The 10726-nt window shown below is 37.7% G+C and overlaps 1 pseudogene; it reads right to left on the bottom strand.

The window, feature by feature from the left end:
* Positions 1–9286: 9286 nt before the first annotated feature.
* Positions 9287–9387, bottom strand: LOC138447015 (U6 spliceosomal RNA; annotated as a pseudogene).
* Positions 9388–10726: the final 1339 nt, after the last annotated feature.

The raw sequence follows: 10726 nt of genomic DNA, 5'->3' as shown, positions 1-10726 counted from the left end.
TGCTTCTAATCTGTTCCTTCAACTCAGTGTTTCTGACTCAATTAATCTTTCTCAAATTTTCTAAAACATTTATTATCTTTAGCATACTACACTATTTATTCATGATATTTCTTTTTTATTGAAGTATAGTTGATTTACAATATTCAGGTGTACATCATAGCAATTCAAAATTTTTACAGATTTGACTACACTTAAGGCTATGATTTTTCCTGTAGTCATGTATGGATGTGAGAGTTGGACTGTGAAGAAGGCTGAGCACCAAAGAATTGATGCTTTTGAACTGTGGTGTTGGAGAAGACTCTTGAGAGACCCTTGGACTGCAAGGAGATCCAACCAGTCCATTCTGAAGGAGATCAGCCCTGGGATTTCTTTGGAAAGAATGATGCTAAAGCTGAAACTCCAGTACTTTGGCCACCTCGTGTGAAGAGTTGACTCATTGGAAAAGACTCTGATGCTGGGAGGGAATGGGGGCAGGAGGAGAAGGGGATGACCGAGGATGAGATGGCTGGATGGCATCACCGACTCTATGGATGTGAGTCTGAGTGAACTCTGGGAGTTGGTGATGGACAGGGAGGCCTGGTGTGCTGCGATTCATGGGGTCGCAGAGTCGGACACGACTGAGTGACTGAACTGAACTGAACTGATAGTTGTTATAAAATAATGGCTATATTTCTTGTACAACATATCATTGTAGTTTATGTTATACATTTGTATATCTTAATTATTATACATCTTAATACCCCACACCTTTCTTGCCCCTGTCCTCAATAACCACAAGTTTGTTTTTCATATCTGTGTCTATTTTTTTACATTTGCAAGTTTTTTTTGATTTCTCATACAAATTATAACATACAATGTTTGACATTTCACTAAGCATATTTAATCTTTATTTTCTTTATATACAGCAGAATACATGTGAGTCAACAACACACATGTAGTATTTTCTCTTTTGCTCAGTATTTTAGCGTTGTACCTTTCTCTCTAGCATAGCATCTTTCACAGAAGTGCACGACAAGTATTTGACTGAGTAAACGTACTGACTGAGGTAATGAGTAAAGATCAGCTAGTAACATTTCTATTCCTATTTATCATGAGCAGAGAAACTTCAGTCTATTTCTAGAGTGTAAGAACCACTCATTTGTTCTGTTCTCATTGTTAAAACTATAAAACTTAAAGACTTAAGAAACTGTTTGATGAACTTAAAGTCATCAGAAAAGTATACCTAAATAACACATAAATATGGAATTAAGCTATTAAACATTCATCAAGCCAAAGGCTTAATTAACTGGATTTATGGTCTGAAACAGATCTTCGTGTCTTTGGTTCTCATTCATTTAATTAGAATTTTCATTCTTCTCATCTCTTCCCACCTCCTTTATGTCATCAAGTCAGTTAAACAGAAGGTAGAATCTCAAAATAAGTTATCAGTTTGACTCATTTCTGAAGTATCTAACACCAGCCCCTTGAATTTTAGGAGCACTGTTATTAAGTACCGATGTAATGAATCGTGATGTTGCTGTTAATTGTCACAGCAAACAGTGCACAATACTGCTCGGATTCCTTTCCCTCTTTAACAGGAGATTAAAATCTTCAGTTGCCCACAGCACATTCTTTGAAATGACTGTAGCAGCTTTCCACTTAATTTTTTTTTCCTGGAAGAATCTTCTAATTTTTGAACAACAAAAATGTGGAATAATTTTTTGTTTGCTTGAAAATGTTAGGGTTACAAACCATCTAGGCAAACTTAACTTTGAAAAGGATTTGTACTTTACATTACTAATACATGACTGCATTACTCCAACATCCCCAGAAAAATGACAACCTATTAATTATTGCATTTTTCTAAGTTAGCAAACATATAGCAGGATTAAGAGGGACTAGAATTTTCTATAATCCTTAAGAAGCACACTTTATTTTCTGTGTCTTCAGTCTCAACCCTTATCTATATCTGTAAAAGAGAGGCGACAAGGAGAATAATTTATTGATAATTTGCAAATAAACCAATGGTCAGCTTTTCCCTGGATTTGATTCATTTGTGTTTTCATTTGAACAAAGCACCTGTCCACATATCTTACTTCATCATTCACATGCCTGTACTTGTATGTGCACCTGCATTTTCACTCTTAAATCATCAAGTCACAACATAACAAAATCAAAACAACATAAATTGAACTCTCAAAAAGTTATTTGTTGCAGATAGATGGTTTTACAGTTGCTTAAGGATATCAAAGGGAAATTTGAAGTAGCATCCTTGACTTCTGCATTGAATTATTCAGGACAGAATAATGCTGTGAACAACATGGAGACTGAAGCACCCAAGCACTATAAATATTTCAGATTTCTCACAGGACGTAACCAATGCGGTTGGGTGCCAAGAAAAAGAGCACTGTGCAATGTGACTCAGCTGAATTGTTCTCTTTCTAAAGTGTGGCTGATTATCTCGGCAGGAAAAGACATAGTGTCTGTTCACAATTAGTCATTCGATTAAGCTTAAATTCAAGAGGTTATGCCGAACTTCCACATATAACCTATAGATTGGACTATTTGATTTGATGTACTTTATGCCTTACTGGAATTAAGTGATATTTTAGAGTAAAATTTTCCTTTCAAAATAGTTTGTGGTCAATGACATATATTGACCTGAAAGCAGTGTAAATTTCTCAGAAGTAAATAACATTGGCAACAAATGACTTATGATTCTTAAATATCAAGAATACAATGATTCTGTATTCATAGGAAATACATTTTTATCAATTCCTCAAATATTACTTACTTGAATGGGCTCTTCAGTAGGTGTGCATATAGCTGCATATATTATTCCAAGAATCTTAGAAATGTTAGAGGAACAATGGTTTAATAATAACTTATAACTTGTCTGTGAATTATATGAATATGTATGCATGTATGTGAGTATATTTGTGTGTGTAAGTAATATTCTATCTTGCCATTGGAAGCCTGAAGGCTTAACTTCTGGACCACCAGGGAAGTCCCTTAGTGTTTGACTTTTAACAAACGTAATAAAATCATGTCTTTAGTACACTGAAGACGGTTGATTATGATTTTAAGGTAATGGATTGATGATGATAATAATATTGATAATAGGGAAAATGGAGGTGCAATAAGAAGAAGGAAGAGGAAAAAGAAAAGGAACAATTTTGATAGGTAGGTTAAAATTCCTTGGAAACAGGGAGTATCAAGATTTCTGTTATCTTGTGAGGCGCTTAGAGAAAAGATAGATTAGAGCCTAAAGAAGGAATAGAAATTAGAGCTTAGAGAAGAAAGAGAGATCATCAACATAGAGAATAGCCAGCCATTAGTACCAATCCAAAAGTAGATTTGTTCCGTGACTTTCACAAGTTTATCTATTGAACACCTTTTGTATTAGGCTAATATATGAATGTTAGTTATGCATAGTTAACTTCTTTCTTCAGTGGTTATATAAGCAAGCAGAATTTGTATGGGTGGTGCTTTCCTACATTTGGAATATGAGGGGGAAGACATTTTCTCCCGATCTGTGTCTAGTGAATCTCTTCCTGATTCAACTTCTTTTGTCAGACGAACCACCTAATGAAAGGTCACCCTAGATGTATCATTAGGATACATCTGTCCCTCTTTATTAATAATCCATTCGGTCAATAGAAATTTATCACACAGTATTTCCTGAGAATATTCCACTGGAAAGGATAACAAATAAGATTGATACATCTTGCCAAATGAATAGATGTGCCATCTGCTTTCAGAAACCTGTCTTTTGATGCTTACATAAAAGAAAAAAAAAATAATCAAGCCTGGCAATCCTTCCCTGGGCAAATAAGAGCATTGTACCTGATGGCTAATTATCTTGTCCATTTATTCATATCACACAATTCATTACACACCTAGTCTGTGCCAGGCAATGTGTCTAGTGCAAGGAATATAAAAATGAAAACATCCTGCTTTCAGGAATATTTTGTGTTTGACTTTTTTTTTTCTTTGCCACTGTGTGACATATGGGCTTTAGTTCCCTGACCATGGCTTGAAACTCTGTCCCTGGCATTAGAAGCCAGGAGTCTTAACCGCTAGAGTCCCAGAAAAAGTCCCTTAGTGTCTGACTTTTAACAAACATGATAAAGATAAAATAATGTGTTTAGTATACTGAAGACATTTATTTAATATAGCGAGCCACAGGTAAAATAGATCCCATGTCAGTGAGAGAGTGAAAGCAAAAAAAAAAAAGAAAAAAAAATTCATGAAGACAATAACTTTAGATTAAGACTTACAAACAATAAAAAGAGATTTATAAGAAAATGCAACAATATATACTGAAGTGTGTGACATAAAAGAGCCTGGCACGTTCACAAAGGAAACAAATATTTATTATATATTGAAAATAAATTTTAAGGTAGAAAAGGTGATTGCAGGAGATTAAAGGCAAGATTCTGAAAGTTTTCTATGATGCAAAAGCTCAGACTCTAGAAATTCTTGATACAAGGAAGAGAAAGGATTTGACATTTCCTTGAAACGTCCCTTTAGTGACTGAATTCTTGATATTAACATTGTATGAGAAAAGTTGACGTACTGCGAGAAAAACAGTGTAGTTGAAGAATTAAATGTTATTGAATATTCAATAGCAGGGGCCTCCCAAGTGGTTTGGTGGTAAAGAATTTGCTTGCCAATTCAGGAGACACAGGTTGGATACTTGGGTTGGGAAGATCCCCTGGAGAAAAAGGCAACCCACTCCAGTTTTCTTGCCTGGAGAATTCCATGAACAGAGAAGCTTGGTGGGCTACAGTCCATGGGGTTGCAAAGGGTCAGACACAACTTAGAAACCAAACAACTAAGTAGCTGATGTATAGTGAGTCATTACGTATAAAGGTAGGCAGTTAAGTAGTGACTTGTGAGATGAAGACTAACATTGCGGTCAGTGTACACATATTGTTGTTCAGTCACTGAAGTAGTCAAATAAATTACCATGGATAAGAACAGTTAGGGAGAGTATATAAGTAGTATTTCTCTGTCTCTTTTTTAAAAACTTTATTGAGACATAATTGATATATAATAAACTGCACTTATATAACTGTGAGATCATAACAAACTGTGGAAAATTGTTTGAGATGGAAATATAAGACCACCTTATCTGTCTCCAGAGAAATCTGTATGCAGATTAAAATTCTTCCTCATCCCCCCTCAAAATAAATAAATAAATAAATAAATAAAAAGCTTTAAAAATTTCAGAGAGAGAAGGTATGAACATTACTACTTTTATTTTCTCCTTTTTTGTGTAATAAAACTACACATTTTCCAAGAAGAAATAGTGCAAAATACATTTTAAAGAGGTAAACTCTGACAGGACATTCTGCTATGAACAGATTAATAAAATTGGAATGTGTCTTAAAAAAAAAAAGTGATAGTTTGAACCAGAAATGAAAAACAGACTGGTTCCAAATTAGGAAAGGAGTACATCAAGGCCATATATTGTTACCCTGCTTATTTAATGTACATGTAGAATACATTATGCAAAATGCTAAGCTGGATGAAGCAAAAGCCCAAATCAAGATTGCCAGGAGAAATATCAATAATCTCATATACACAGATGACACCACCCTTATGGCAGAAAAGGAAGAACTAAACAGCCTCTTGATGAAAGTGAAAGAGGAGAGCAAAAAAGCTGGCTTAAAACTCAGCATTCAAAAAACTGAAATCATGGCATCCAGTCCCCATCTTTCCAAATAGATGGGGAAATAGTGGAAACAGTGAGAGACTTTTTTTTTTTTTTTTTGATCCAAAAATCACTGCAGATGGGGACTGCAGCCATGAAACTAAAACACATTTTATCCTTGGAAGAAAAGCTATGACCAATCTAGACAGCATATTAAGAGCAGAACCATTACTTTGAAAGCAAAGGTCCATCTGGTCAAAGCTATGGTTTTTTCAGTGGTCATGTATGGCTGTGAGAGTTGGGCTATAAAGAAAGCTGAGTGCTGAGGAATTGTTGCTTTTGAACTGTGGTATTAGAGAAGACTCTGAAGGGTTCCTTGCACTGCAAGGGGATCAAGCCAATCAATCCTAAAAAAAAAAAAAAAAATCAGTCCTGAATATCTATTGAGAAAACTGATGCTGAAACTGAAACTCCAATACTTTGGCCAGCTAATGCAAGAACTGACTCATTGGAAAAGACTCTGATGCTGGGCAAGATTGAAGGAAGGAGGAGAAGGGGACCACAGAGAACGAGATGGTGGGATGACCTCACCAACTCGATGGACATGAGTTTGAGTAGGCTCCAGGAGTTGGTGATGGACAGGGAAGACTGGTGCACTGCAGTCCTTGGGGTTGGAAAGAATCAGACACAACTGAGAAACTAAACTGAACTGAACCAAATAGTTACTTTGCTTGGAGTGAAGTAACAATTCCAGACTTTCCAAATTTTATGACCTACATCAAATTTCTGAAAAACTCTGTGCTCCAGTCATCCTATCACTACAAAATAAGGAATCTAATTTTAATTAATTCACTGTTTTTTTTAAAATAAACTGATTTAATATATAGTATAGTCACTCAGTTGTGTCCGACTCTTTGTGACCCCATGGACTGCAGCACGCCAGGCTTCCGTGTCCATCACTAACTCCCAGAGTTTATTCAAACTCATGTCCATCCAGTCAGTGATGCTATCCAACCATCTTATCTTCTGTTGTCCCCTTGTCCTCCTGACTTCAATCATGCCCAGCATCAGGGTCTTTCCAAATGAGGCAGTTCTTCACATCAGGTGGCCAAAGTATTGCAGTTTCAGCTTCAGTGTCAGTCCTTACAATGAATATTCAGGACTGATTTCCCTTAGGATTGACTGGTTGGATCTCCTTGCAGTCCAAGGGACTCTCAAGAGTCTTCTCCAACACCACAGTTCAAAAGCATCAATCCTTCAGTGCTCAGCTTTTTTATAGACCAAATTTCACATCCACATATGAATCATGGAAAAACAGTAGCTTTGACTAGACATTTATTTGCCAGCAAAGTAATGCCTCTGCTTTTTAATATGCTGTTTAGATTGGTCATAGCTTTTCTTCTAAGAAGCAAGTGTCTTTTAATTTCATGGCTACAGTCACCATCTGCAGTGAGTTTGAAGCCAAAATAAAAAGTCTCTCACTGTTTCCGTTGTTTCCCCATCTATTTGCCATGAAACAATGGGCCCAGATGCCATGATATTAGTTTTTTGAATGTTGAGTTTAAGCCAAATTTTTCACTCTCCTTTATATTTTCATCAAGAGGCTCTTTAGTTATTCTTTGCTTTCTACCTTAAGGTTGATGTCATCTGCATATCTGAGTTTCTTTATCTGCAGCAATCTTGATTCCAGCTTGTGCTTCATCCACCCTGGCATTTCTCATGATGTACTTCTGCATATTAGTAAAATAAAAAGAATGACAATATACAGCCTTGACATACTCCTCTTTCTATTTGGAACTAGTCCGCTGTTTCAGGTCCAGTACCAATTGTTGCTTCTTGACCTGCATGCAGATTTCTCAGGAGGCAAGCCAGGGGGTCTGATATTGCCATATCTTGAAGAAATTTCCACACTTTGTTGTGATCTACACAGTCAAAGGCTTTGGCACAGTTAATAAGGTAGAAATAGATGTCTTTCTGGAACTCTCTTGCTTTTTCCATGATCCAGCGGATGTTGGCAATTTGATCTCTGGTTCCTCTGCCTTTTCTAAATCCAGCTTGAACATCTGGAGTTTCACAATTCATGTACGGTTGAAGCCTGGCTTGAAGAATTTTGAGCATTACTTTATAGTGTGTGAGATGAGTGCAATTGTGTGGTAATTTGAGCATTCTTTGGCATTGCCTTTCTTTGGGATTGGAATGAAAACTGACCTTTTCCAGTCCTCTGGCACTGCTGAATTTTCCAAATTTTCTGGCATATTGAGTACAGCACTTTCTCAGCATCATCTTTTAGGATTTGAAATAGCTCAACTGGAAATCACCTACACTAGCTTTGTTTGTAGTGATGCTTCCTAAGGCCCACTCAACTTCACATTCCAGGATGTCTGGTTCTAGGTGAGTGATCACACCATTGTGGCTATCTGGTTCATAATGATATTCTTTGTATAGCTCTTCTGTGTATTCTTGCCACCTCTTCTTAATATCTTCTGCTTCTACTAGGTCCATAACTTTTCTGTCCTTTATTGTCCTATCTTCACATGAAATATTCCCTTGGAATCTCTAATTTTCTTGAAGAGACCTATAATCTTTTCCATTCTATTATTTTCTTTTGTTTCTTTGCTTTGATCACTGAGGAAGGCTTTCTCATCTCTCCTAGATATTCTTTGGAACTCTGCATTCAAATGGGTAAGTCTTTCCTTTTCTCCTTTGCCTTTTACTTCTCTTCTTTTCATAGCTGTTTGTAAGGCCTCCAGATAACCATTTTGCCTCTTTGCATTTCTATTTCTTGAGAATGGTCTTGATCCCTGCCTCCTATATAATGTCATGAACCTGTTGTCAATAGTTCTTCAGGCACTCTATCAGATCTAATCCCTTGAATTGATTTGTCACTTTTGTATAATCTAAGTAACCTGATTTAGGTAATACCTGAATGGTCTAGTGGTTTTCCCTAATTTCTTCAATTTAAGTCTGAATTTGGCAATAAGGAGTTTCTGATCTGAGCCCCAATCAGCTCCTGGTCTTATTTTTGCTGACTGTATAGAGCTTCTCCATCTTTGTCTGCAAAGAATATAATCAAACTGATTTCGGTGTTGACCATCTGGTGATGTTCATATGTAGAGTCTTCTCTTGTATTATTGAAAGAGGCTGTTTGCTATGACCAGTGCATTCTCTTTGCAAAACTCTGTTAGCCCCTGACCTGCTTCATTTTGTACTCGAAAGCCAAATTTCCCTGTTAGTCTAGATATCTCTTGACTTCTTAATTTTGCATTCCAGTCCCCTATAATGAATATTTTTTTTTGGTGTTAGTTCTAGAAGGTCTTGTTGGTCTTCATAGAACTGTTCACCTTCAGCTTCTTCAGCATTATTGGTTGAAGCATAGACGTGGATTACTCTGATATTGAGTGGTTTGCCTTGGAAACAGAGATCATGCTCTTGTTTCTGAGATTTCATCCAAGTACTGCATTTCAGACTCTCTTGTTGATTGTGATGGCTACTCCATTTCTTCTAAGGGATCCTTGCCCACAGTAGTAGATACAATGGTCATTTCAGTTAAATTCACCCACTCCAGTTCATTTTAGTTTGCTGATTCCTAAAATGTCGATGTTCACTCTTGCCATCTCCTGTTTGACCACTTCCAATTTGCCTTGATTCATGAACATAATGCTTCACGAATTTGTGTGTCATCCTTGTGCAAGGGCCACACTAATCTCTGTATCATTCCAATTATTGTATATGTGCTGCCTAGTCAGAACTCTCCACTATGACCTGTCTGTCTTGGGTGGCCCTACATGGCATGGTTCATAGTTTCATTGAGTTAGACAAGTCTGTGGTCTATGTGATTACATTGGTTAGTTTTCTCTCATTGTGGTTTCTGTCTGTCTGCCCTCTGATGCCCTCTCTCAGTGCCTACTGTCTTAGTGCAGTTTCTCTGATGTGGGGTATCTCCTCTCGGCCTCTAGCCTCTCCAGTGCTGCTCAGCCACCGCTCACTGGATGTGAGAGTTGGACTATAAAAAAAGCTGATTGCCAAAGAATTGATGATTTTGAACTGTGCTGTTGGAGAGGATTTTTGAGAGTCCCTTGGACTGCAAGGAGATCCAACCAGTCCATCCTAAAGGAGATCAGTCCTGAGTGCTCATTGGAAGGACTCTTATTAAAGCTGAAACTGCAATACTTTGGCCACCTGATGTGAAGAACTGACTCATTTGAAAAGCCCCTGATGCTGGGAAAGATTGAAGGTGGGAGGAGAAGGGGACAGCAGAGGATGAGATAGTTGGATGGCATCACTGACTCAATGTTCATGAGTTTGAGTAGACTCTGGGAGTTGGTGATGGACAGGGAGGCCTGGGATGCTTTAGTCCATGGTGTCGCAAAGAGTCGGACATGACTGAGCAACTGAACTGAGCTGAATAAACCTCACATTCCAGATTCCTATGCAGTATTACTCTTTACAGCATTGGTCTTTACTTCCATCACCAGTCACACCCACAACTGTGTGTTGCTTTTTCTTTGGCTCTGCTTCTTCATTCTTTCTGGAGTTAGTTCTCCACTGATCTCCAGTAGCATATTGAGCATCTACTGATCTGGGGAGTTCCTCTTTCAGCATCCTATCTTTCTGCCTTTTCATGCTGTTTATGTGGTTCTCAAGGCAAGAATACTGAAGTGATTTGCCATTCCCTTCTCCAGTGGATCACATTTTGTCAGAACTCTCCACCATGACCCATCCATCTTGGGTGGCCCTACATGACATGGCTCATAGTTTCATTGAGTTAGACAAAGTTGTGGTCCATGTAATCAGTTTGGTTAGTTTTCTGTGATTGTGGTTTTCATTCTGCCTGCCCTCTGATGGAGAAGGACAAGATGCTTATGGAAGCTTCCTGATGGGAGAGACTATGGGGAAAACTGGGTCTTGTTCTGATGGGCAGAATTGTGTTCCCTCGTTGTTGTTTGAACTGAAGCCAAAATATAGTGAAGGTAATGAAGATAACAGCGACTTCCTTCAAAAGGTCTCATGCATGCACTGCTGCACTCAGTGCCCCTGACACTGCACCAGGCCACCGTCAACACACACCTCCTCTGGAGACTCTTGGAC

The sequence above is a fragment of the Ovis canadensis genome, chromosome 10, assembly GCF_042477335.2.
Source record: "Ovis canadensis isolate MfBH-ARS-UI-01 breed Bighorn chromosome 10, ARS-UI_OviCan_v2, whole genome shotgun sequence".
Taxonomy (NCBI): domain Eukaryota; kingdom Metazoa; phylum Chordata; class Mammalia; order Artiodactyla; family Bovidae; genus Ovis; species Ovis canadensis.
Note: the sequence above shows the minus strand (reverse complement) of the source record. Positions and strands in the feature narration are given on the sequence as shown.